A 26,322-nucleotide genomic window follows, 5' to 3' on the forward strand; every position below is an offset into this window, starting at 1 on the left:
AAGTGAAGCAAAGTGATGTCTCTGCTTTTTAATACACTGCCTAGGTTTATCTAGGCTTCCTAGGTGGCGCCAATGGTGAAGAATCTGCCAGCCAGTGCAGGAGATGCTAGAGAGACGGGTTTGATTCCCTGGGTCAGGAAGCTCCCCTGGAGAAGGAAATGGCAACCTACTCCAGTATTCTTGCCTGGGAAATTCCGTGGACAGTGGAGCCTGGTGGACTACAGTCCATGGGGTCACCAAGAGTCGGACATGACTGAGCACGCACACAGTTCTATCTAAGCATGTTTGTCATAGCTTTCCTTCCAAGTATCCAGAGATAGACAGAAACTTGTTAGTTTAGCCAACAGAAACCCAGGCCCTTTCTTTCTCCCCAGGTGCCATGAACAAAGATGAAAAGACACAACTGAGTCTATGGGTCATATACGATTATACAGATAAGTAATCTCACAATTATGATACCATGTAGTGACAGTAATTTATTTCAACCCTGGATTTCTACAGAAAGAATTGGAGGCACTACTGTGATAGGTATTATAAAAGAAGTAAGCACAGGATCTCTGGGAGCCCAGAAAAAGGGCCCCTCAACTACCTGCGAGTGAAGAAGAGCGTGAAGTGTCAGGAGAGGGGTAGATCTGAGTTTGGTAGGGCAAACAGAAATGAGCTGGGCCAGAGAAGGTCAGGTAGGCAAGGCATGCTCTGGATATCATAGAGGGACGGAATAATGTTCTCACATTTCTCTGAGGTTCCCTGATACCTTTGCTTTTCCAGGAAAATTTGCTCACTTTGCAGTGTAGCACAGTAGTTTGCACCTGGGCTAGGAGGTTAAACTAGATGAGATCCAAAGGAGACACACAAAGTTTTAAGAGAACTGTATACTTGAAGAAACAAGTATGACCTTGAAAGGAAAGGGACAAAAAGGTATGACGTGAAAAGAAATATTCAGGTCATTAAATTCCTACAAGCAGAAGGCAAATGAGAAAACTATTTCATATATGCATATTATATGCATACTACTATATATGCATACTCCCTATATATGCATACTACTTTGTATACAAAAAGAAGGATGACTCAGAGGGTAGAACCAGGAGTCTAGAATTTGGAGTCAAGAGCCATCGAGACTTATTCCCAGGCCTCCAGGCTGAATCAAGGAACTGCCAATCTGTGCCCAGTTGGATTTCAGAATTGCTATAAAGCAGTGACTCTAGCATTGCATCACATCTTCCCTTTGTGAACAAGAATATCTACAGTGGTTATGCTATGCCTGCTCCACCATAGTATCTAAAGATAGTTTGTCTTCAAATCCTGGCTCTAAGCTTGGTATTTTGGGCACCTCCAACCATACTTTGGCCACCTGATGTGAAGAACTGACTCATTGCAAAAGACCCTGAGACTGGCAAAGATTGAAGGCAGGAGGAGAAGGGGACGACAGAGGATGAGATGGTTGGATAGCATCACTGACTCGATAGACATGAGTTTGAACAAACTCTGAGAGTTGGTGAAGGACAGGGAAGCCTGGTGTGCTGCAGTCCATGGGGCCACAAAGAGTCGGACACAACTGAACTGAACTGAACCATAAGCCAATTTCTTCATCTGTGGAATTGTAACTATCTCACAGATAGTTATAGACACTCAATAAGCTAATGCATATAATCACTCCACAGTGTCTGGCATATAGAAGTGGTAATAACTTCAGTAAATGACTATTATTATTTTTCATTATTCTTCCCTTTGTATTTTGAATATACCCTTATGATGGCACCTGTCATTCTGCACTGGAATTATATGCATGTCTGTCTAACCCATTAGGCTTTGAGTACTTGGGGGTTAGACAAGATATTTATATTTGTATCTTCAAGAAATATTAACACCTGGGCATATGGTAGATGCTTAGGAAATAGTTATTAAGAATTAACAGAATACAGTGGGATGGAATGGAATAGAAAGGGATTAAAAAAATGTATACCAATGATTCTGCATTCCTTTCTGCTAGCTTTTGATAGTTGAGTAGCGTGATTTTCTTTCCTGGTTGTTCTTGTGGGAAATGATTTAAGAAAGGCAGGGGACCTTCCTGTTAGTCGTGATAACTACACAGTTCTGGTAACCTCATGGTGAAGGTTTCCAGAAGCAGTTCCTACAACAAGAATTCCCAGTGGCTGGGATGAAAACTCTGGAAAATGAAGAACTTCTCCCAGTTTGGAGATATCAGAGCTTCAGAAACACTCAAAAAAAGCCAGCTCTCTTCAAGCCACTTTCCTTTCCCAAAGGACTCTGCGGACTACCCTTCTCCCAGCTCTGTGTTATTAAAAGATGAAGTTCAGAGGCTTGAGATTTCTCTCATAGCCCCAGATGATTGAAGGCAAAATGGGGTGTGGACACATGGATATTTTTTATTGACTCTTCTTTAGTGCTTCAGGGGACACTATATTTGGCTAATTTAAGAAGAATATCAAATTTAGAGATACCTATCTGCATAAGTATCAGAAATAAAACCCTCAAGAAGCAGGGAGCTGTGGCGCTTAAAGTGACCTATGACCTCCTCCAGAGCTAGGATCCTTCACAAGCATCAACAACAGTCCTAGCATAAATGCCAACAACAAATAACAAATGCCTAGCATAAATTATGCCTCTTACAGCAGACATTATTAATCAGTTATAGTATACTTCCACCCCAGAAATTGAAAGTGAAGTCGCTCAGTCGTGTCTGACTCTCTGCGTGGACTGTAGCCTACCAGGCTTCTCCGTTCATGGGATTTTCCAGGCAAGAGTACTGGAGTGGGTTACCACTTCCTTCTTCAGGGGATCTTCCTGACCCAGGGATTGAACCTAGGTGTCCTGCATTGCAGGCAGATGCTTTACCTTCTGAGCCACCAGGGAAGCCCTCCACCTGAGACCAGACATAGATTCAAATGCTTCTCATCCCACTCACTGAAGAAAGTCACTACTAATTGATTGGGAGTGCCATGCACAATTCAACCTTCTTTCCTACTCTGACCTAGATGTTCACACTACCTGTGCAGTCCTCATGATTATCTTCTTTATGTCCCTAACAACATGATCCTAACAGCATCCTAAGTAACCATGAGCAGACTACTTCCATTTTATCATATTGCCTCCTCTCTCTAGGATCCTCTTACTCTTCTGAATTGCACTTTAGTAGGACATAATATGAAACAGTCGAATAAAATCACACTTACCATGAGAATATTATTGAGGATATTGTTCATAACTTTATTCACAGTCTTCTCTATGAGGCTCCAGGAGGAAAAAAAAAAAGTCTTCTGATCTTAGAATCAATAATGGATGTATCTCTCCTGAGCCACCAGATTTTCTTGCTGTATGAATCATATGCATTCTGTAACTGACATGTTTCCTTCTTCGCACTGGCTGCAGGAAGCTTATACACTACTTGCCCTATAATTCATGCTTTAATCTCATTACAGAACCCAAATTATCTTTCTGGGTTGTTTCCCTCCATTGTCTTATTTATCTTACTTTTCTTTTCTTTTATTCTGCTACATTTTGTGCATCTTTGTAAGCCACCTTCAATATCTGGAGGAATAAACTTGGTATAAATAGAGAGGTGGATAACTAATAACTCAATGAATGTGAAGCATTATTCGGGCTTTTTACTATTCAATTCATGTGCAAATATTGGGGTAGGATGCATCAGAGTTATGTTTATTGGGGGAGGGGAGTACATAAGGCCATCTTTCTCTTTAAGCATCCACCCTTGTTCCTCTTACTCTGAGGGACCTAAAAAAGGTGTGTGTGTGTGTGTGTGTGTGTGTGTGTAACTATGTTTGTGTATATATCCTCACTTCCTTGCTTCATACATGCTCTTACAGGTCTGAGACCACCTCATAGCAACCTCAATCAGCTTGCCAAGAGGCACATGCTGCTGCTGCTGCTAAGTCACTTCAGTCGTGTCCGATTCTGTGCGACCCCATAGATGGCAGCCCACCAGGCTCCCCTGTCCCTGGGATTCTCCAGGCAAGAACACTGGAGTGGGTTAGTTTAACCTTAATACCAAATGCCTACAGGGTATTTGAAATACCAAGATGACAGAACAGTCACTCTCATTATTCCCCAGAGCCCAGCTCTTCATTGACTAAACTACCTTCCAGTCACATGGGAAATACCCTGGTATGTCCAGTAGCTAAGACTCTGTGCTTCCAATGCAGGGGAACCTAGGTTCAATCCCTGGTCATGAAACTAGATCTCAGATGCCACAAGGAAGATCAAAGATTCTGCATGCTGCAACTAAGATCTGGCACAGCCAAATAAATATTTTTTTAAAAAGTTAAACACATGGACTTTGAAGTTGCATTTATCTGTGTTTAAATCCTCATTTTGCCATTCAAAATGTATTTACTTAGCCTCTTTTTCTAAGCCTCAGTTTCCTCTTCTACTGAGTGAGATAACACATGAAAAGCATTTAGCACAATGTTGGGCACATGCTAAGTCCTTAATAAATGATAGCTATCATTCTACAGCTTTTATTATTCTTGTCTCTCTTAATCTTATAAATGGTAGGCTCTGCTTCACTATGCCTCTTGGAGGAAGAGAATAATTTGGTTTATTTCATCCTTATTAGCATCTAGACCAGGGTTAGGTACAAGAAGATGTTCAAAACCTGGCTGCTGAATATCTGGTAGAATGCATACCTGGAGACATTAACAATATATGGAGTGTTTCCCACGCAGTACATTCCACTATGCTGTACTGCTTCCTCCCTCCTAGAATGGTCTCTCTTCAGTTGACATCAATTGTAATGATAGCGCCCTCTGCTAGCTGGCAGTAGCAACAAATAACCATGAGATTTACTCTGAGGGGAAAGAAAGGATGAAAACAGACAGGTACTGAGCGCCTGGTCAATGTCCTGGACATGTCCATCATCTGTGCATAAAACTGTGTGGTCAGTGAGTGAAATCCACATCAGCCCCCTTCAGGTCAATTCTCCCTATGCGTAAATTCTACAACCAGAGCACCTAGCAATCTATATTCTTTTCTGGGTCAAATGAAATGACAAGAGGCTTAAAAATGTGTCTCAGAAAACCTTAGCCAGAGCTCAAGGAGCTAGCAACTGGGAGAGTCCTGGTTAATTTCAAGATGCCAAACAGCCAGCTTTCCATCAATTTCCAGGACCTCATTCCCACCCTCCCCCCACCCCTCATTCTCAGAATTGATGTTTATGTTTCCACCAGGATAGAAACCAATTCTCCTTGGCATCCTCTGTCAGAGAGAATCAGAAATTTTCCACCTGGGATGCTACAAATTGCATTTCTCAACACAGTTCTGGAATACAGGATATGACCGGCATAGCTAATACTGAGTGATCAAAACTCAGGTGCTCTAACTTTATAACCATCATCATCAGGCAGGCAGAGCTTCACCAAGGGATGGAGCCTCCTGTCCTCTAAGATTCAGAGAGCAAGAGCACAACGATCTGAAAGCAGCTGCCGGGGGAGACTGCAGCATGAGCGGAGGCTGGGTGAAGGCTCTGCCGGCTCCACCCATGCAACTTGGGGCACACTGCCACATTGATCTGAGCCTCAGCTTCCCCAAGTATGGAGTGAGGATCAAAGCAGGACCTAATTCAGTGAGCTATTGGCAAGACTGAATAAGAAAACACTATGTGAAATACTTAGCCCGGTGCCTGGATCGTGGGAAGTGTGTGATGTCTTAGCCAAGCTAGAGTGGGCAGCTGGGTCCAATGTTTGTTCTTCTTCTGTAAAGATACCTCTTATTCCACACTCTGGTTAAATCCTGAGCGGTTATGTTTATCCTATCTGGAACTCCCCATCAACCTCCAAACTTCCCAGCCAGTGGTGATTAGAATGTGGAGGAAACCTCTCCCAGACCAAACCAATCAGACTCTTCTCCAGTAACCTGGAATGGAACTAAAGAAACTAGTCTCTGCTGGTTGTTTCAAGTGAGAACATGTAGAGTTAGGAGCTGGGAGCGTGCCGTCTTCCACATGGGACTAAAGAAGCACAGAAAGAGTCTTTGGAGAAAGAGCATTCTCTTCCAGGTCTGTGGCTACTCTGGGAGAGACAGACACAGAGAGAACAAGAATTTGCTTTAATTCCAGACCTTTTCTGGCTCATGGAAGGCCAGGCTGCATCTGTTCCCCATGGGTCCCTGAGTCAGCACTGTGGGCCTTTGACAAACCCCATTTTTTCCTTAAACTATTCTAAGATTTCTCTTTGAGGCAAAGGCAAATAGACTTCAGGTCCCAAACTCTTTTCTTTGAATATGCTACTCCCTGGGATTTAATGAGGAATTCTATGAGGAAGGAAAGAAAAAGGACAAAAAAAAAAAAAAATACCATCTAATGAGCATCTATTGGATACCAGCCCCTCTTCTTGACATTCTCTCATATTACCATCCAGATGTGAGACAACTATATATGGCTGGGACAATCATCAATATTTTATGCATTATTATATCAGTATTTGAAACCTCTGACAGGTTAAGAGCTTGACCCAAGATCACATAGCCCAAAATCATGGCGGAGCTCAGAACTGAACCCAGATCTGTCTGAACCATGTAAGCATTTTTTATACATTCAGTATTGACAAGTTGGGACTTAATTCAATGTCTGCTTCATGGTCGCAATCATCACCACCATCACTAGCACATCATCTTCATCTCTGATCACCATCATCACTGTCATCATTACACCATCGTGATCATTACCACCAGTATCATCATCACCATCATCATTACCATCACCACTATCATCAGCACCGTCACTATTAACACGATTACACCCATCAGCACCACCATCGTTATCACCCTCATCAGCCTGCTAACAGCCAACATCTATTTCATTCCATTCTTTGTGTTGAACATGGTATGTATACGTGTTAGCATGCCAAAAGCCTTTGAAGAAGGTATTATTATTACCTTTACTTGACAGCTGAGGAAACGGAGGTACTGTGAAGTGAAGTCACTCATCCGAAGTCACATTTTTGTTGTTGTTGTTGTTTAGTCGCTAAGTCGTGTCCAACTCTTTGTGACCCCATGGACTGTAGCCCGCCAGGCTCCTCTCCCCATGGGATTCTCCAGGCAAGAATACTGGGGTGGGTTGCCATTTCCTTCTCCAGGGGATCTTCCCAGCCCAAGGGTAAACCGGAGTCTCCTGCATTGCAGGCTGATTCTTTACCACTGCACCACCAGGGAAGCCCCTGAAGTCACTTAAGAGTCAAACCAAGTCTATCTGAATCCAGAGCCCACTCTGTATGACTATACTGTCCCAGAGGGCAGGGGCTGCATTTCCTATTTCTTTTGAATCCCCTGTGATGCCCAGCATTGTGCTCTGCATGCAATAGTTTAAAAATAAATATCTGCTGAGATGATGAAAAATGTGGAAAGGATCATAGAAATGCTGAAAGGGAAAGAGTTAAATGCTCTGCTCCAGGTCACTGACAAAGACAGCAGGAGAGCCAAGCCCTGAGCACCAATCTCAAGGCACAAAAGGGTCTTTTTCAAGTTGGTAATAAAGATGTTCATCAAAATGCCTTTCTACGTGGGGCTGAGAAGGCTGATGGGAGCGTGACGAGCATCTCAAAGGCTGAGGTTCGCTTCTTAGTTCTTTACCTTATCTCCAGGGCTGAGTCAGGACATGAATTAATGCCAGAGAATCCCTCTCTGACCCTCAGCTCAAGCCAAGGAGACAATCAGAAGAGAAGATCCCACTTACTGAGTGCTTGTATGTACCAGGTGCTGTGCTAAGTAGTTTGCTGAACAGGACAAACATTGCCGAGGTCACCTGATACTACAGTATGGTGATAAGATGAGATAAGATAAAAGAGAACCCTCTTACACTGTGGGTGGGAATGTAAACTGGTACAAGCCACTATGGAAAACAGTTCATTAAGAAAACTAAAGGTAGAGCTATTACATGATTCAGCAATCTTGGGCATATATCCAAAAGAGACAAAAGCTCTAATTCAAAAAGATACATGTACCCTAATGTTCACATCAGCATTATTCACAATATCAAGATATGGAGGCAACTTAAGTGCTCATCCAGAGATGAAAGGATAAAGAAGATGTACACAATAGAGTATTATTCAGCCATGAAAAAGAATGAAATAATGCCATCTGTAGCAACATGGATGTACCTAGAGATTATCATACTCAGTAAAGTAAGTCAGACAAAGACAAATATATGATATCACATATATGTGGAATCTAAAAAATAGCACAAATGAACTTATTTGCAAAACAGAAACAGACTCACAGAGAACAAACTCATGGTTGCCAAAGGGGACGGATAGGGGAGGGTTGAATTGGGAGCATGAGATTAAGTAAGGAAGGAAGGAAGGAAGTGTTAGTCGCTCAGTCATGCCCTACTCTTTGCAACCCCATGGACTGCAGCCCACCAGGCTCCTCTGTCCACTGGATTTTCCAGGCAAGGATATTGGAATGGGCTGCCATTTCTTTCTCCAGGGGATCTTCCCAACCCAGGGGTCAAACTGGGGTCTCCTGCACTGCAGACAGATTCTTTACCGACTGAGCTAGAGATGCATATAATTATGTATAGTACAGATAAATAATAAAGATTTGCTCTTCAGCACAGGGAACTATATTCAATATCTTGTAAACTATAATGGAAAAGAATTGAAAAAAAGAATACAGAGATACTATATATGTATTACAGTGGTGTGCATGTGTACATACATATCCGTATATATCCATGAATCACTTTGTTGTACACATGAATCTAACACAATGCTTTAAACCAACTATACTTCCATTCACTGGAGAAGGGAATGGCAAACCACTTCAGTATTCTTGCCTTGAGAATCCCATGAACAGGATGAAAAGGCAAAAAGATATGACACTGAAAGATGAACCCCCCAGGTTGGTTGGTGCCCAATATGCTACTGGAGAAGAGTGGAGAAATAGCTCCAGAAAGAATGAAGAGACAGAGCCAAAGTAAAAACAATGCCTAGGTGTGGGTGTGACTGGTGATGGAAGTAAAGTCCGATGCTGTAAAGAACAATATTGCATAGGAACCTGGAATGTCAGGTCCATGAATCAAGGCAAATGGAAACAGTCAAACAGGAGATGGCAAGAGTGAATGTCGACATTTTAGGAATCAGTGAACTAAAATGGACTGGAATCGGCGATTTTAACTCAGATGACCATTATATCTACTACTGTGGGCAAGAATCCCTTAGAAGAAATGGAGTAGCCCTCATACTCAACAAAAGAGTCTGAAATGCAGTACTTGGGTGCAGTCTCAAAAATGACAGAATGATCTCTGTTTGTTTCTGAGGCAAACCATTCAGTATCACGGTAATCCAAGTCTATGCTCCAACCAGTAATGCTGAAGAAGCTAAGTTGATCAGTTCTATAAAGACCTACAGGAACTTCTAGAACTAACACCCCAAAAAAGGTGTCCTTTTCATCCTAGGGAACTGGAATGCAAAAGTAGGAGGTCAAGAGATACCTGGAGTAATAGGCAAATTTAGCCGTGGAGTACAAAATGAAGCAGGGCAAAGATTACCAAGAGAACATACTGGTCACAGCAAACACCCTCTTCCAACAACAAGATAGAAGACTCTACACATGGATATCACCAGATGGTCAATACCAAAATCAGACTGATTATATTCTTTGCAGCCAAATATGAAGAAGCTCTATACAGTCAGCAAAAACAAGACCGGGAGCTGACTGAGGCTCAGATCATGAACACTTTATTGCTAAATTCAGACTTAAATTAAAGAAAGTTAGGGAAAAACCACTAGACCATCCAGGTAAGACCTAAATCAAGTCCCTTATGATTATACAGAGGAAGCAGCAAATAGATTCAAGGGTTTAGATCTGATAGAGTGCCTAAAGAACTATGGACAGAGGTTCGTGACATTGTACAGAAGGCAGTGATCAAGAACATCCCCAAGAAAAAGAAATGCAAAAAAGAAAAATGCTTATCTGAGGAGTCTTTACAAACAGCTGAAAAAGGAAGAGAAGTGAAAGGCAAAGGAGAAAAGGAAACATATATACATTTGAATGCAGAGTAAGGAGAATAGCACGGAGAGATAGCAAGGAGAGATAAGAAAGCCTTCTTCATGATAAATGAAATGAAATAGAGGAAAACAATAGAATGGGAAAAGACTAGAGAGCTCTTCAATAAAATTAGAGATACCAAGGGAACATTTCATGCAAAGATGGGCACAATAAAGGACAGAAACAATATGGACCTAACAGAAGCAGAAGATATTAAGAAGAGGTGGCAAGAATACACAGAAGAACTGTACAAAAAAGATCATCATGACCCAGATAATCACAATGGTGTGATCACCCACCTATAGCCAGATATTCTGGAATGCAAAGCCAAGTAGGCCTTAGGAAGCACCACTATGAACAAAACTAGTGGAGGTGATGAAATTCCAGTTGAGCTGTTTCAAATCCTAAAAGATGATGCTGTGAAAGTGCTGCACTCAATATGTCAGCAAATTTGGAAAACTCAGCAGTGGCCACAGGACTGGAAAAGGTCAGCTTTCATTCCAATTCCAAAGAAAGGCAATGCCATAGAATACTCAAACTACCTCACAGTTGTACTCATCTCACACGCTAGCCAAGTAATGCTCAAAATTCTCCAAGCCAGGCTTCAACAATACATGAACCATGAACTTCCAGGCGTTCAAGCTGGATTTAGAAAAGGCAGAGGAATCAGAGATCAAATTGCCAACATCCGCTGGATCATGGAAAAGCAAGAGAGTTCCAGAAAAGCATCTACTTCTGGTTTATTGACTACACCAAAGCCTTTGACTGTGTGGATCACAACAAACTGTGGAAAATTCTGAAAGAGATGGGAATACCAGATCACCTGATCTGCCTCCTGAGAAATCTGTATGCAGGTCAAGAAGCAACAGTTAGAACTGGACATGGAACAACAGACTGTTCAAAATTGGGAAAGGAGTATGTCAAGGCTGTATATTGTCACCCTGCTTATTTAATTTACACGCAGAGTACATCACGCAAAATGCTAGGCTGGAAGAAGCACAAGCTGGAATCAAGATTGCTGAGAGAAATATCAATAACCTCAGATACAAAGACGACACCACCCTTATGAGAAAGCAAAGAAGAATTAAAGAGCCTTTTGACGAAAGTGAAAGAGGAGAGTGAAAAAGTTGGCTTAAAACTCAACATTCAGAAACTAAGATCATGACATCCGATCCCATCACTTCATGGCAAATAGATGGGGAAACAATGAAAACAGTGACAGACTATTTTCTGGGGCTCCAAAATCACTGCAGATGGTGACTGCAGCCATGAAATTAAAAGACCCTTGCTCCTTGAATGAAAAGCTACGACCAACCTAGACAGCATATTTAAAAGCAGAGACATTAGTTTGCCAACAAAGGTCCATCCAGTCAAAGCTATGGTTTTTCCAGTGGTCATGTATGGATGTGAGATTTACACTATAAAGAAAGCTGAGATGGGAGAGAGGTTCAAAAAGGAGAGGTATATGTATACCTATGGCTGATTCATGTTGAGGTTTGATAGAAAACTACAAAATTCTGTAAAGCAATTATCGTTCAATAACAAAGTTAATTTAAAAAAATTTTAAAAAACAAAGAAAGCTGAGCACTGAAGAATTGATGTTTTTGAACTGTGGTATTGGAGAAGACTCTTGAGAATCCCTTGGACTGCAAGGAGATCCAACCAGTCCATCCTAAGGGAAATCAGTCCTGAATATTCATTGGAAGGACTGATGGTGAAGCTGAAACTCCAATACTTTGGCCACCTGATGTGAAGAGCTGACTCATTTGAAAAGACCCTGATTCTGGGAAAGATTGAAGGCAGGAGGAGAAGGAGATAACAGAGGAAGAGATGGTTGGATGGCATCACTGACTCAATGGACATGAGTTTGAGCAAGCTTCAGGAGTTGGTGAAGGTTAAGGAAGCCTGGCGTGCTGCAGTCCATGGGGTCGCAAAGAGTTGGACACAACTGAGTGACTGAACTGAATGAACTAATTCTTCAATTAAAAATAAATAAATAAAATGGGGGTGATATTATTCATTGCACCTTCTTCATAGAGTTATTTTAAGGGTAAATTGAGCACATGGTTAGTGTTCCATATTCATTAGTATGTATTAGTCTTCCAAACGACTCTGTGAAGTAGGTACATCAACCCATTTTTCAGATGAGGATATGGAGGCTCATGGGCAGAAATGGCTTGCCTGATACCGCACACCTCTTAAATATACAGAAAACAGATTGAAATCTCTATCCTTCTCATCCCGATGCTGGACCCTTTACCATTCATGCTATCATGTTACCATAGGGTAGCCTGTCATTGTGTCCTCAGCTTTGGGAAGAAGGAAGAGGTCAAAGTCTTTTGTCTTTACAGACTTGCTGTCATTCTTCCAATGGTTTAATTCTGTCACATGCATATATACATGGGAGTTGCAGGTACAAAGAAGCCAAGTGTCAAGGTTTATATCACTCATGTCTTTATTCATCACATATTTACTAGGCCAGGCACTGAGAAGGTGCTGCGAACAAAGTCACTGACAAAACAGACTCAACCTCTGACTTCATGGAGCTCAGAGGATGCAGACACGAATTCAGTTCAGTAACATAAATTAGCTGTGCACATGTACTACTGTGGCTGTAACATGTGTAGCATGTAATGTAAAGCAGTGATGTTGATGCTCAGAGGGCCTGTGATAGAAAGCAGGGACAGAGAAGGCAGTCAGAGAGGGCTTCTTGGAGAAGGTGGTATATAATAGTCCATAGCCACAGAAAAAGTGAGAGAAAGTCATTTCAGGTAGAAGGGATTGCCTATGTAAAGGCCCTGTGGCAGGGGGAGCATGTGAGTAAGAGGGACTGAGAGGCAACTCGTATGGCTGGAGCAGAGAATGAGGGATGCATGTTATGGGAGGTAGCTAGGGACACCACCGGGAGTCAGGCCAAGTGAGACTTGAGGCCAGAGCAGAGGCTCAGACTAATGCAACAAAGCAGATCAGAGATGCCTTGGTGTATCTGCTCGTTCATGTGAGCTTCAAGAGGACAGGGACGTTGTCTATCGGTTTTCTGCTGCATCTAGACTGCTGCACGTCTAGAATGGTACCCAGAACACAGAAGATGCTCAGGGAACATTTTTGAATGAGTGCATTTATATATTCATCCCACAAATATTCACTGCTTTATGACAGGCCCTGGCTGAGGTCCTGAATGAATGATGGACCTTGAGTAGTTCTGGGTTAATGAGAAAGGCAGAGGGTCCACCAGACTGTGAATGTCCTAAGGAGAGAGACCGTGTCCTTAGTTGACTCTGCACCTTTACAAGAACAAGTCTTCACCTTCATTATGCAGATCCCCAGGACACTGGTCTCAGACAGTCTAACCTGGAAGTTTATACGTGGACCTGGGATGCTGCGTTTTAACCAGGGCTCCTGTTGATTCTGAAGCAGGTAGTTCCCTCAAAACAGTCTTGAGAAACACTGTCATAGAACATTGCATGGCACAAAACATTACCTGTTCAATGTAAAGTTGACAAATGAATAAGTGAAAGGACTGAGTCACTGACTGAAAGCAACCTATAATATAATGTAATGAGATGGAATGCTGCAATAATGAAGGGACAGAGGAAGAACTACAGAATTGCTTATAGAAATACAATCGCAAGACAGCGAAGGCTTCCAGGAGGAGGTGGTTTTGAGTTGAGCCCTGGAGACTGAGAAGACATTTTCTAGGGGGATATGTCTTCATATGTCTGAACCTCAGTTTCCTCAATTGTTCAACAGGAATAATAATAGCTTCTCCAGGATGAGTGTAAGAATTATATGAAATTTACTTAGTCATCCCATAAATATTTATGGAGCATCTACCACATGCCAGGTACCATTTTAGGCACATGTTCAGCTGCTTCAGTCATGTCTGACTCTGTGACCCCATGGACTGTAGCCTGCCAGGCTTCTCTGTCCATGGGATTTCCCAGCAAGAATACTGGAGTGGGTTGCCCTTTCCTCCTCCGGGGGATCTTCCCGACCCAGGGATTGAACCTGCTTCTCCTGCGGCTCCTGCATTGGCAGGCAAATTCTTTACCATTTGAGCCACCACATAGGGGCATAAACAAAGCAGTGAAAGAATCCTGTCCTTCTTACTCACTAGGAATAAGACACACAATAATCCTAATAAATAAGTGTATTATCTAGTATTTTAGAAGGCAAGAAATGCTATGAGAAAAACAGTAAGGAAATGTATCACATCAACACATCGGACACCTTAAACTTATACAATGTGGTGGTTCAGTTGCTAAGTCATGTCTGACTCTTGGTGACCCCATGGACTGTAGCCTGCCAGGCTTCTCTGTCCAAGGGGTTTTCCAGGCAAGAATACTGGAGTGAGTTGCCATTTCCTTCTCCAGGTGATCTTCCCCACCCAGAGATCGAACCCGGGTCTCCTGCATCACAGGTGGGTTCTTTACCAACTGAGCTACCAGGGATAGTGTATGCCAATTACATCTCAATAAAAATTTAAAAATCAAGACAACCATTGCTGCTATCATGAGCCAACATCTGTCAAGTAAATAACCGCTCTTTTTGACAGATCTTTTATTTTTGCGGCTTTCCTTGCTTGGGATGATAAATCCTTGCTCTCTCAGTTGACTCCATGAAGACAAGAGAAGTTCTTCCCATCCAGAAAAATGGCTTCTGCCATTAAAAATAAAAGCAAGCAAGCAAACAAACAAGCAACTCTCCTACTTCAAGCACTTGACAAATGGAAATGTAAGGTCTGGGGCCCAAGAGCTCCCCTTGCCCTGAAGCACAGGTTCTCCTTGGGGGGTAGTGCTGCCCCCTAGAGGGAAATCTGGAAATGTTGGTAAGGGGTTAGATCATCGCTAGGTCTGGGAGTGTGCGATGCATTCATACCAATGTCCAGACACTTAATATCCATGAAAAGTAAATTCATCAGAACCAGCTGAGCCTGACTCTAATTCCTTTGTACATAGAAACAAAAAATATATTTTCTGCATGGTTTAGGCATACATTGAATTTTAAAGGAATGTAAATACTGGATAAATTAAGCAAAGGTTATTCTTTGCTTTGTTCAGAACGTTACCAAAAGTTGTGTGCCATTTCAGAAAAACAGGTCAGGGACAGCAGTGCTGTGCATGACATTTTTTTTTCTGTAGGTGACACAACACATCTGTACAAGTTTGCCGCTGTTGTTGCAGCAGTCACAGTGATTATATATAGAAGCAATTATCTGGCTATATCATTATGTTTTATTGCAGAGTCATATCCAAGCATTTACATATTGAAATATACACTGTCTTATTATAGACTACTCTCACTTTATTCTCTGTTATAATGCTGTTAGGACATTATACTGATTTTTTGAAGTTATGTGTATATATAGATTCTATTATCTGTGAATTTCATTTCTGGATAGTAAAAAGGGGGTTATAAAATGTTCTTTTTTTTCTTTTTATATAAAGGGGTATTTAATGTGACTGAGGATCAATTCATCTAAATGCTACTGCTGCTAAGTCGCTTCAGTCGTGTCCTACTCTGTGCAACCCCAGAGACGGCAGCCCACCAGGCTCCCCCGTCCCTGGGATTCTCCAGGCAAGAACCCTGGAGTGGGTTGCCAGTTCCTTCTCCAATGCATGAGAGTGAAAAGTGAAAGTGAAGTCGCTCAGTCGTGTCTGACTCTTGGCGACTCCGTGGACTGCAGCCCACCCGGCTCCTCCATCCATGGGATTTTTCCAAGCAAGAGTACTAGAGTGGGGTGCCATCACCTCCTCCGCTAAATGCTACTACTGAGCTTTAGAAAATATTCCCTGTGGGTTTTAGCACTATTATTGACCAATCTCTCCATATTTCAAGAGAAACCGGGCATCTAGGTGTTTACAAGCAAGCTTCTGATTTTTAAAAAACAGCAACAAATTGTAAATACATATAAACATTTAGTGGAAAGATGAGTGGTGTCAGGGATTTGGGTGAATAAAGGATGAGTGGGCAGAACACAGGTTTTTAAGGCCAGGAAACTATTCAATACAATACTACAATGGTAGACACATGTCAGTATGTGTGTGTGAGAGATGCTTAGTGGCGTCCGACTCTTTGCGACCCCATGGACTACCGCCCTCTGCCCATGGAATTCTCCAGGCAGTGGTACTAGAGGGGGTAAACATTCCCTTCTCCAGGGGATCTTCCCAACCCAGTCTCTTGCACTGCAGGCAGATTCTTTACTGTCTGAGCCACCAGGGAAGCCCATATGTCATCATACATTTGTCAAAACCACAGAATGTACAACACCAACAGTGAACCCTGAAGTAAACTATGGCCTCTGGTTCGGTGATGTCGATCCATTCACTGTGATAAGCAAATCCCTCTGGTGTGACATGCTGATTAGGGGGAAGGTTGTCCATGGGTGGGGGTGGGAGGTGTGTATGGGAACTCTCTGACCTTTCCACTCAATTTTGCTGTGAACCTGAGACTCTTCTAAAGAGTCTTTTTTTTCTCCTTCTTCTATAAACACTGAAGTGAAGTGAAGAGAAAGTCGCTCAGTTGTGTCCAACTCTTTGCAACCCCATGGACTGTAATTCTCCAGGCCAGAATACTGGAGTGGGTAACCTTTCCCTTCTCCAGGGGATCTTCCCAACCCAGGAATTAAATTCAGGTCTCCCACACTGCAGGAGGATTCTTTACCAGCTGAGCCATAAGGGAAGCCCTCTATAAACACTATTCAGGACAAATAATCACATCTTTTGGCTAAATATAGCCAGACTGTGATCTCAAATTTTTTTTTTTAATGATGTATTTGATGGAGGAACCAAGAGAGATATGTGAGCCTCTCCAGGGTGTATGTAGTCATTTCAATTGTCAATCACTAAACATATGTATTGTGCAGTCTTACACACATTATCACTTCATTTCACAAGAAGCATCTAAGGTAAGTAGTGTCCATGTCACAGACGAGAAAGCTGAGGCTTGGAGAAATGAACTGACTTGACTTCAAAGGTAAAACCAGAATTCCCACTGAACTCTGGAATTAATTGTACTCTGTGATTAACTATAGTAATCACTGCTCAAAGCATTTTAGGGCTCACCGTTTTCCTGACCCTGTCCACAGTGCATTTCAAATATTCTCTTATGATTACTATGGACACATTTTGAGAACTGCTGCTGCTGCTGCTGCTAAGTCGCTTCAGTCGTGTCCGACTCTGTGCAACCTCAGAGACGGCAGCCCACCAGGCTCCGCCATCCCTGGGATTCTCCAGGCAAGAACACTGGAGTGGGTTGCCATTTCTTTCTCCAATGCATGAAAGTGGAAAGTGAAAGTGAAGTCGCTCAGTCATGTCCGACTCTTCGCGGCCCCATGGACTGCAGCCCACCAGGCTCTTCCGTCCGTGGACTTTCCCAAGCAGAATACTGGAGTGGGTGGCCATTTCCTACTCTATGAGGCATATTTTTTTTTTCATGAGGCATATATATTTTTATCCCCGCTTTCTAGACTGTGAACCTGAGGCTCAGAGAGCAGGACCTGCACAAGACCATACAACCAAAAAGCCTCAGAGTAATCTCAGAATGACTCCAGCCAGATCTAGTTGATTCCAAAGCTCATATGATCAACTACAATTTCTATATTTACTCTAAAAATATGAGCAGTACTTACAGTGGGAATGGCAATCTACTCCAGTAATCTTGCCTGGAGAATCCCATGGACAGAGGAGCCTGGCGGGCTACAGTCCGTGGGGTCACAAAGAGTCAGACACGACTGAGCAACTAACACTATAGTTATATTCATTCACTGAACCCCTTCTATGACAGGGAATTCATTCATGGTCTCTACCAGAGATTGTCAATCTTGACTACACGTTAAACTCACCGGAGCACTTTAGAAATTATTCATTCCAGGGTTTCCCATCATTGTTCTAGGATATGACCTGAACGTCAATATTTGTGAAAGTTCCCCATGTAATTCCAATAGTTGGCAGTAATTAGTATGATGAGTTAAAGACTTCAAAGTTGGGTGGGAATCCTGACTTTCCCTCTTGAGCCAAGTCACTTCTCTAAGACCTTTTCTCATCTGCTATGTGGACACTACTTGTCTTAGGTCTTCTGTGAAATTAAGTGTGACCTCCAGGTGATGCCCACCACCTGGCCAGGTCAATGGTTCTCAGGATCTGTGTACTAGGATCATTTGGAGGGTCTGCTTTTCTAGTTACAGGTGTCCAGGCTCCATCCCAGAAGATTTTTTTCAGCTGGTCCATTCACTGGGTGCAGATAAAAAGCCTTCCAGGCGATTCTATATAAAGGTCAAGAACTACTGAACAAGATGTAACTGATACTCTATTTTGCTTAGGCACTAAGTGAGGCTCACAGAGAAGTGATTTATTCAAGGTCCCATACCCAACAAGCTGTGCTTTTAACCATTATTCTACACTATCCAGAAAAATTAAAACCATCTTTTCTTGCCACTAAATCCAGATTGTTGCTAGAACCTTCCTGTCAAGCCAGAGAATCATAAGATCTCAGGGTAAGCATGTCCCTTAAAGACTACCATAGTCCCACCCACCATCTGACGCTGACCTCCTTCCTTAGTGGTTACCTTATTCTACTTGGTTCCTTTGAAAACTGGGAGATCATTAGCACTTAAGCAACCCAATACGCCTTTGAACAGCTCTGACTCCTAGAGAGAGCTGCCGTACTTACTACACAGCTGTTGAGAATTTTGAGATAGATCTGTTTGAGCTGACATAGAAAAAAAAAATCTGAGATAAATTATTAAAAGCAAAAAGCAAGTTGAAGTACTATATGCCTAGGATGATCTAATTGTTATGCAAAATACAAAACCTTCTGAATGTGTATGTAATTGCATAGGGGAAAAAACCCTGGAATCGTAAGAACAAGTCAGTAACAATGGCCCACTTTAATAGGGAAAGGGAAATTTAGAGGGAGTGTGTATTTTTTCTGAATAGTAATGATATGGACCTCACAGGTTGTGGGAATAAAATGCAGAAAGAGAACTGATCCTATCATAAACACTCAATGAATGTTAACCAAATATTTTTTAGTCATAAAAAAGTTTCCAAAGGATTCAACAGTGATTATCTATGGATTTTTTTGCTTGGTTGTTTTTAATATATTTTTTCTAAAATGAGCATTTGGTTAGGGGACAACAAGAAAGGAACAGAAATCACTTCTGTATCAACTCAGAATGCATTTGGCTGCGAGTAATGGAAAACCTAACGAACAGAGGCTTATACAAAGAAAAAATAATAAAAGGCTTATTTTTATCTCTTAACAAGATGTCCAGAAGTAGGTGGCTGCTGTTGGCTCGGTCATCAGGGATACAGGGCCGCCTAGCACATTTGCATTTAGCCCCGTGCTCCTTGCTTGGTGGCCGCTGCATCTGCAGACACCACATCCACTTTCCAAACAGAAAAGGGGAGGAGAGCTGGTGCCAGCTGCATGTTTTCCTTTTTGTTGGGAGACACACTTGTTCCCAGAAGCACTAACAGCAGATGTATTTAGGTCTCCTGGATCTCATTCATGTCACTTCTAACTTCAAGGGAAGCTGGCAAAGTTAGGAACAAGATTGTCATGACTGGCTTCAGCTCACCATTAACTCATAGTCTAGGATTGGGTATACCAGCGCCTATTTTTTAAAGTGTGTTCTGCTATCAAGGAAGAAGGCGGTTTCGATACGGGGTATGATACGCAAGCGTGTGCCGCAGCTTCCATCTGCGGAGCCTCTATTTCTCCCCCACACATCTACCACGGATCCTCGTTGTTGTTTACAAAATTACATGCATTATTAATAACTGCACTTGTAGGCTGCTTACAGTGTGACACATAACTTATTTAAAATCTCATGGGGAAACCCAGCAGGGTCAGAGCTGGGATGTGCAGACTCCCACCTGGGGAGATGAGTAATACTACCACCCCCAGTATTTATTTATATCCAACTGAAACACAAAACTGAGGGGGGTGGGAAATAACTTGAATCCCAAGTGTGGGATTTATACACATTCAAACACCATCTGATTTGGTTCAGGAACCGGCGGTTCAAAATGAAGAAGCAGCAGCAGCAGCAAGAGCAGCAATCACTAAAGCCACCAAGCCAGGTCCTTCCAGCCAAGGATGTGCCCACAGCATCCACCAGCCCTCCTTCTTTTCTCCTTGAAGTTTCAGATTCCTATAACTCCCTCTCATCTCAGCCCTTAGACCCTTTCCCCTGGGCAGGGGACTCTATGATCATGGAGATTCCTACAAGTGATGTCCAAATGCAAGATCCTCAATTGGAGAGGCTAGTGGCCTCAGTTCCTGCTTTGTATTCTGATGCGTTTGACATCACCCAAATCATGGAACTGTACAGTTTTCCTGATGAGGATGACATCACCAACTCTTCCTTCTAGTCTCTATATCAGTATCTCTCACCGACAAGGCCCAGTTAGAACAGAGCTCTTCTCTTATAGTCTTTGCTGATTCAGCTGTAGGTTTACTTCCTGGGCAGACCTGCTTCAGCGTGACAAGCTGGAGCTTTGCAGTTTATAGTCCCCAGGACAGCCTGGAATTCCAGAACCCCTCCATTATGGTGCACTTGGGGTTTCTCTGATCCAAGTACTAATAAATATCAGACAGTATAGAAAAAGGAAAAAAAAAAAAACCACCGTCTGAAAGAGAAATGGATAAGGAGGAGTAGAGAATGGGAGCCTGGTTATAGGGAGGGATGGCTCAGGTTCTGAGAGAAATGTCACCATAAAAATAAAAACGTGACAAAACAGGGAAGACTTGACTGCAAAGTCTGCAGAGCAGACGGAGACAGGGGGTCCAGGCGACTGGCAACAGGTAGAACATAGCCTAACCCAGATAATGGGCTGTATGTGTACGAGTGTGCGTGCCCTGGGAGAAAGGGGACTCTCAGAGTGACATGAAAGTTCAACTTAAGAGACAGTAACTTGTCTTCTCACTTCACAACACAATACTCAGCTTCTGCGGTGCCGTGAGAATCAAGAGCTGCTTACAACAGAGGTTGAGGACTCTGGTTCTAGAATCACATGACTTTGCTGCACACCCCACTTCTACCATCAACTATCTCTGTGACCTTGGCCAAGCTATTTATCCTCTTGTTCCTCAGTTTCTTCATCTGTAAAATGGACATAATAAAAATATCTACCTTTAAACAGGGTCATGAACATTAAGCCTAGAGAGTGCCTGGGACTTGGTATGCTCTTGCTACTGGTTAGCTGGGAGCTCAGACAGTAAAGAATTTTCCTGCAATTTGGGAAACTTGGGTTCAATCCCTGGGCTGGAAAGATCCCCTGCAGAAGGGAAAGGCTACCCACTCCAATATTCTTGCTTGGAGAATCCCATGGACACTGGAACCTGGCGGACTACAGTCCATGGGGTTGCAAAGAGTCAGGTACAACTGAGCAACTTTCACTTTTCACTGGTTAGCTAGTGGTATTGTTATGCCAAAGATCTGAGACCACCAACAACTGCATGGGGATTTCAGCATAATGAAGGCCAGCAGTGAGAAATCAGAACTGATTTGAGAGTCCACATGTAACCCTAATCAAACTCAAGTTCCCACATGGCCAAGTCTGGAGCACTGTAGAATTTGGTTGCTCAGCCCAGCAACCAAAAGTATGTTAGTCTGTTTTGTTTGTTTCTTTTTAATATTTTGGGCACCATTAAAGAGGTATCATGACCCGTTTGCCTTACATGTCAACTCTCCTCCTTTCCTTATCAGCACATTTCTCACTCCCAATTGTCCCGTCAAAACCTCCAACCTCCACTACCACGCGTGCCTCACAAGGCCTCCCTCTCTCACAGAACTCTGTTCTCTCTCGTCTCTGACAAGTCCATTGAGGTCTTTTTGGACAAAACCCCACCATCTCTTCTCTGGGTCTTTATCCAGGGATTAGCACATACTGCATTTGAGTCTGAGACAGGCAGACAGGAAATAATACTAAATGGGTAATGCCAGAAACCATTCCCACAAAATGAAGGATGGGAAAAACACTATGGCTAGTCATTTGGTCTCTGCTTTTCATGCAAGGGTGCTTTTCCTTTGTTAATATGGTCATTTGACAGATACTCATTTGTGCTGGGCACAATTCTTGTCTTGGGCATAGGAGGATGGTAATATGTGGTCTCTGCTCTTAGGAGTTCACTGTCATCTCCTCTTACCTCAGCCACTTGCCAGCACAGGGGATGCCCCAGGTTGCCCAGCACCTGAGCCAGAAGCAGATGCTTAGCCCCCAGAAAGTCCTCCTAAATATCCCTGGTGAGGTATGGGGTTCCAGCCTGATGACTATTGCCAGCCTTTCCACAACACTCTCAGGAAATGAAGACGCAGAGTTGACAGTGGCCTTGGCAGAGCCAGAGAGAGATCCCAACACATTTATCACCAGCCGGAGAGCTGCTGTTCAGCCTCACTGACCTGTAAAATCCACACTAAACTCAGATCTGGCTCTTCAGCTTCTGAATTTGATTTAGACCTGAGTAAAGGCCCCTAAGGCTTGATGCTGACAAATCACCATTAAATCGGGACTGATCTGCTTAATGTGGATGTCTGAAGGATGCTAGTGGGAAGAACCAGACTTGTCTCATCTACTAGGCACAAGGGACCACAAGCTTCCCCAAATCCCCCCTCAACTGGCACTGTTCCCTCGTAACGCTCTTCACATTTTAAATTATCAAAACAAAATCTGCCTCTTATGATGGAGTAATGGGTTCCAGTTCCAGGAGGGCAGGGACCATATCCGACCATATCCAACCCATTCATCACAGTATTCTTTCACATATCAAGCTGACCTTTCCCAAGGACACCTGAGTCCTTGCTCCTCCCATCAAATTTTTATATCCCTGTGGGTCTGCATGCTTCTGGGAGATAGCTACATCCATGTTAAATTGCTTTGATAAAGTTGATTGTGAGCCTTAGATTGCTCAGCTTTTCTGGAAGTTATGTGAAGGTTTTGAACTGAAATCTGTCTTAGCACTAACCTAATCCTCAGGAGGACCAGCTTCTACTTCTTCAGGGTCACCCTAAAATATTTGGAATCCTTATATCTTAGAGGAATGATTCCTAACTGTTCAAAGGGAAGAGGTGGCACAGACCCTTTTAAGAACATGACGGAAGCTCTAGACTCCTCTATCTGGGAGAAAACACCTTTGCACAAAATGTTAAATACAATGTCAGGAACATTGTAGACATCTCTCAAAACTTCATTTTGAGATTAGGTTAAAACCCAGGAATGAGAACACCAGACCTGAGAGAAATCTTAGAAATTATCTAGCTGAGCTGGTCCACTGAACAATAATGTTAACAACAACAATGATCATGATTATAAAGTCTATCATCTATCAAGTATAGTACTTACTATGTACTAGGCACTCTGCTGAGACTTTATATACATCGTGTCTTAAAGTGCTTACAATAATCCATCCTGCTAGGTATTATTTCATCCCCACATCTTAAATGAGGCACCTGAGTCTCCTGGAGTCTAAGCCACTTGCCTGTGGATAGGGAATAACTGAGTGGCAGAAAGCCCACTGACTCCTAGATCCAGGCTCAAAACCACTGTGTATTAGTACCTGCCATTCATAGCTCTTGTTGTCACCCCTGGTGACAAGTAATAGGAACCCGCTGAAGCTAGCTTAAGCACAAAGGGGGGTTGTTGTAAGGAAGGATATCAAGTGTCTTACAGAATCCATAAGCAAGGGATTAGCTGGACTGCAGGATTCACCTGGAACTAGACATGGGTTTACTATCAGTTCAGTTCAGTTCAGTCGCTCAGTCGTGTCTGACTCTTTGCGACCCCATGAATTGCAGCACGCCAGGTCTCCCTGTCCATCACCAACTCCCAGAGTTCACTCAAACTCATGTCCATTAAGTCGGTGATGCCATCCAGCCATCTCATCCTCTGTCGTCCCCTTTTCCTCCTGCCCCCAATCCCTCCCAGCATCAGTCTTTTCCAATGAGTCAACTTTTTGCATGAGGTGGCCAAAGTACTGGAGTTTCAGCTTTAGCATCATTCCTTCCAAAGAACACTGATCTCCTTTAGGATGGACTGGTTGGATCTCCTTGCAATCCATGGGACTCTCAAGAGTCTTCTCCAACACCACATTTCAAAAGATAACCACAAGCATTAATATAGTAGTTATCTCAAGTGAGAGAGCGATATAAAGCGGAGTGGGGCAAACGGAACTTATGAAATAAAGGCAATGTTCTCTTAAACAAAAAAAAGCATCAATTCTTCAGCACTCAGCTTTCTTCACAGTCCAACTCTCACATCCATACATGACTACTGGAAAAACCATAGCCTTGACTAGATGGACCTTTGTTGGCAAAGTAATGTCTCTGCTTTTGAATATGCTCTCTAGGTTGGTCATAACTTTCCTTCCAAGGAGTAAGCGTCTTTTAATTTCATGGCTGCAGTCACCATCTGCAGTGGTTTTGGAGCCCCCAAAAATAAAGTCTGACACTGTTTCCCCAACTATTTCCCATGAAGTGATGGGACCAGATGCCATGATCTTCATTTTCTGAATGTTGAGCTTTAGCCAACTTTTTCAGTCTCCTCTTTCACTTTCATCATGAGGCTTTTTAGTTCCTCTTCACTTTCTGCCATAAGGGTGGTGTCATCTGCATATCTGAGGTTACTGATATTTCTCCCAGAAATCTTGATTCCAGCTTGTGCTTCTTCCAGCCCAGCGTTTCTCATGATGTACTCTGCATAGAAGTTAAAGAAGCAGGGTGACAATATATAGCCTTGATGTACTCCTTTTCCTATTTGGAACCAATCTGTTTTTCCATGTCCAATTCTAACTGTTGCTTCCTGACCTGCATATAGGTTTCTCAAGAGGCAGGTCAGGTGGTCTGGTATTCCCATCTCTTTCAGAATTTTGCACAGTTTACAGTGATCCACACAGTCAAAGGCTTTGGCATAGTCAATAAAGCAGAAATAGATGTTTTTCTGGAACTCTCTTGCTTTTCCATGATCCAGCGGATGTTGGCAATTTGATCTCTGGTTCCTCTACCTTTCTAAAACCAGCTTGAAGATCTGGAAGTTCACAGTTCACATATTGCTGAAGCCTGGCTTGGAGAATGTTGAGCATTACTTTACCAGCATGTGAGAAAATCCCATGGACTGAGGAGCCTGGTGGGCTACAATCCATGGGGTCGCAAAGAGTCGGACGCGACTGAGTGACTTCATTTCATATTATTACATTGAACAATTAACTGGTTTACTATAGGAACTGAAAAAAGCAATCCATCTATTATGGACAGAATTATTCATATAATGAAGCCCTAATCACCAATGTAACTGTATTTGCACCTAAAATAAAGTGATAAAGGTTGAAAGAAGTCATAAAGATTGAATCCTAATCCAATAGGGCCAATGCCCCTATATAACAGGAAGAGACACAGCAAGAAGGCAATCCTCTGCAAGCCGAGAAGAGTGCCCTCACCAGGAACCAAAGTTTGCCAGAACCTTGATCTTGGACTTTCCACCTCAAGAACTGAGAAAATAAATGTCTATTGTTTAAGCCACCCAGTGTATGTTATTTGGGGCTTCCTTGCTGAGCTTAGTCGCTCAGTTGTATCTGACTCTTGGCGACACCAGGGACTAAAGCCTGCCAGGCTCCTCTAGCCATGGGGATTCTAGGCAAGAATACTGGAGTGGGTTGCATGCCCTCCTCCAAGAGATCTTCCCAACCCGGGGATCGAATCCAGGTCTCCCACATGACAGGCAGATTCTTTACCATGTGAGCCACCAGGAAAGCCCAAGAATACTGGAGTGGGTAGCCTATCCCTTCTCCAGGGGATCTTCCCAACCCAGGGATCAAACCGGGGTCTCCCACATTACAGGCAGATTCTTTACCAGCTGAGCTACCAGGGAAGCCCTTGGGCTTCCTTAGTGATTTTTCAACACTGCACACTTTTACAGTCCAAACTAAACACATGTATGGGCTATTTCTAGACCGAGGGCAGCCCGCTTGTGGGCTGTGTTTACAAAGCCCTATAGAACCAGTAGGAGGGAGGGAGGGGAGCAGAAAGATAACTTCCTATGGACTCAACAGACTCAAGTTCAAATCCTGGGTCCAACGCTCACTGTGCTACTTACCAGGTTACTTAACCTCACTGATCACGGTGAGCTAATCTCTTAAACCTATTGTTTCCAACATTTTGCCAATACAAACAATGGTGTTATAAATCATGCTGTACATGCCATTTTGTATTTTACTAGTCTGCCTGGAGGATAAATTCCTAAAGCAGAGATTGCCAAATGTCACAGGTTATATTCTCTGGAACAGATGCTGAGATGGAGTTCG

At 42.9% G+C, this 26,322-nt stretch overlaps 1 long non-coding RNA gene and 1 pseudogene across 1 annotated transcript in view; one reads left to right on the forward strand and one right to left on the reverse strand.

Annotated features, from left to right (window-relative positions):
• LOC132658064 (uncharacterized) overlaps positions 1 to 26,322 on the reverse strand; it is a 258,440-nt gene that overhangs the window by 149,077 nt on the left and 83,041 nt on the right. The gene's annotated exons all lie outside the window — the stretch shown is intronic.
• On the forward strand, positions 5,480 to 20,599 carry LOC101106547 (arginine-fifty homeobox-like; annotated as a pseudogene).

Source organism: Ovis aries, chromosome 17 (genome assembly GCF_016772045.2).
Source record: "Ovis aries strain OAR_USU_Benz2616 breed Rambouillet chromosome 17, ARS-UI_Ramb_v3.0, whole genome shotgun sequence".
NCBI classification, from domain to species: domain Eukaryota; kingdom Metazoa; phylum Chordata; class Mammalia; order Artiodactyla; family Bovidae; genus Ovis; species Ovis aries.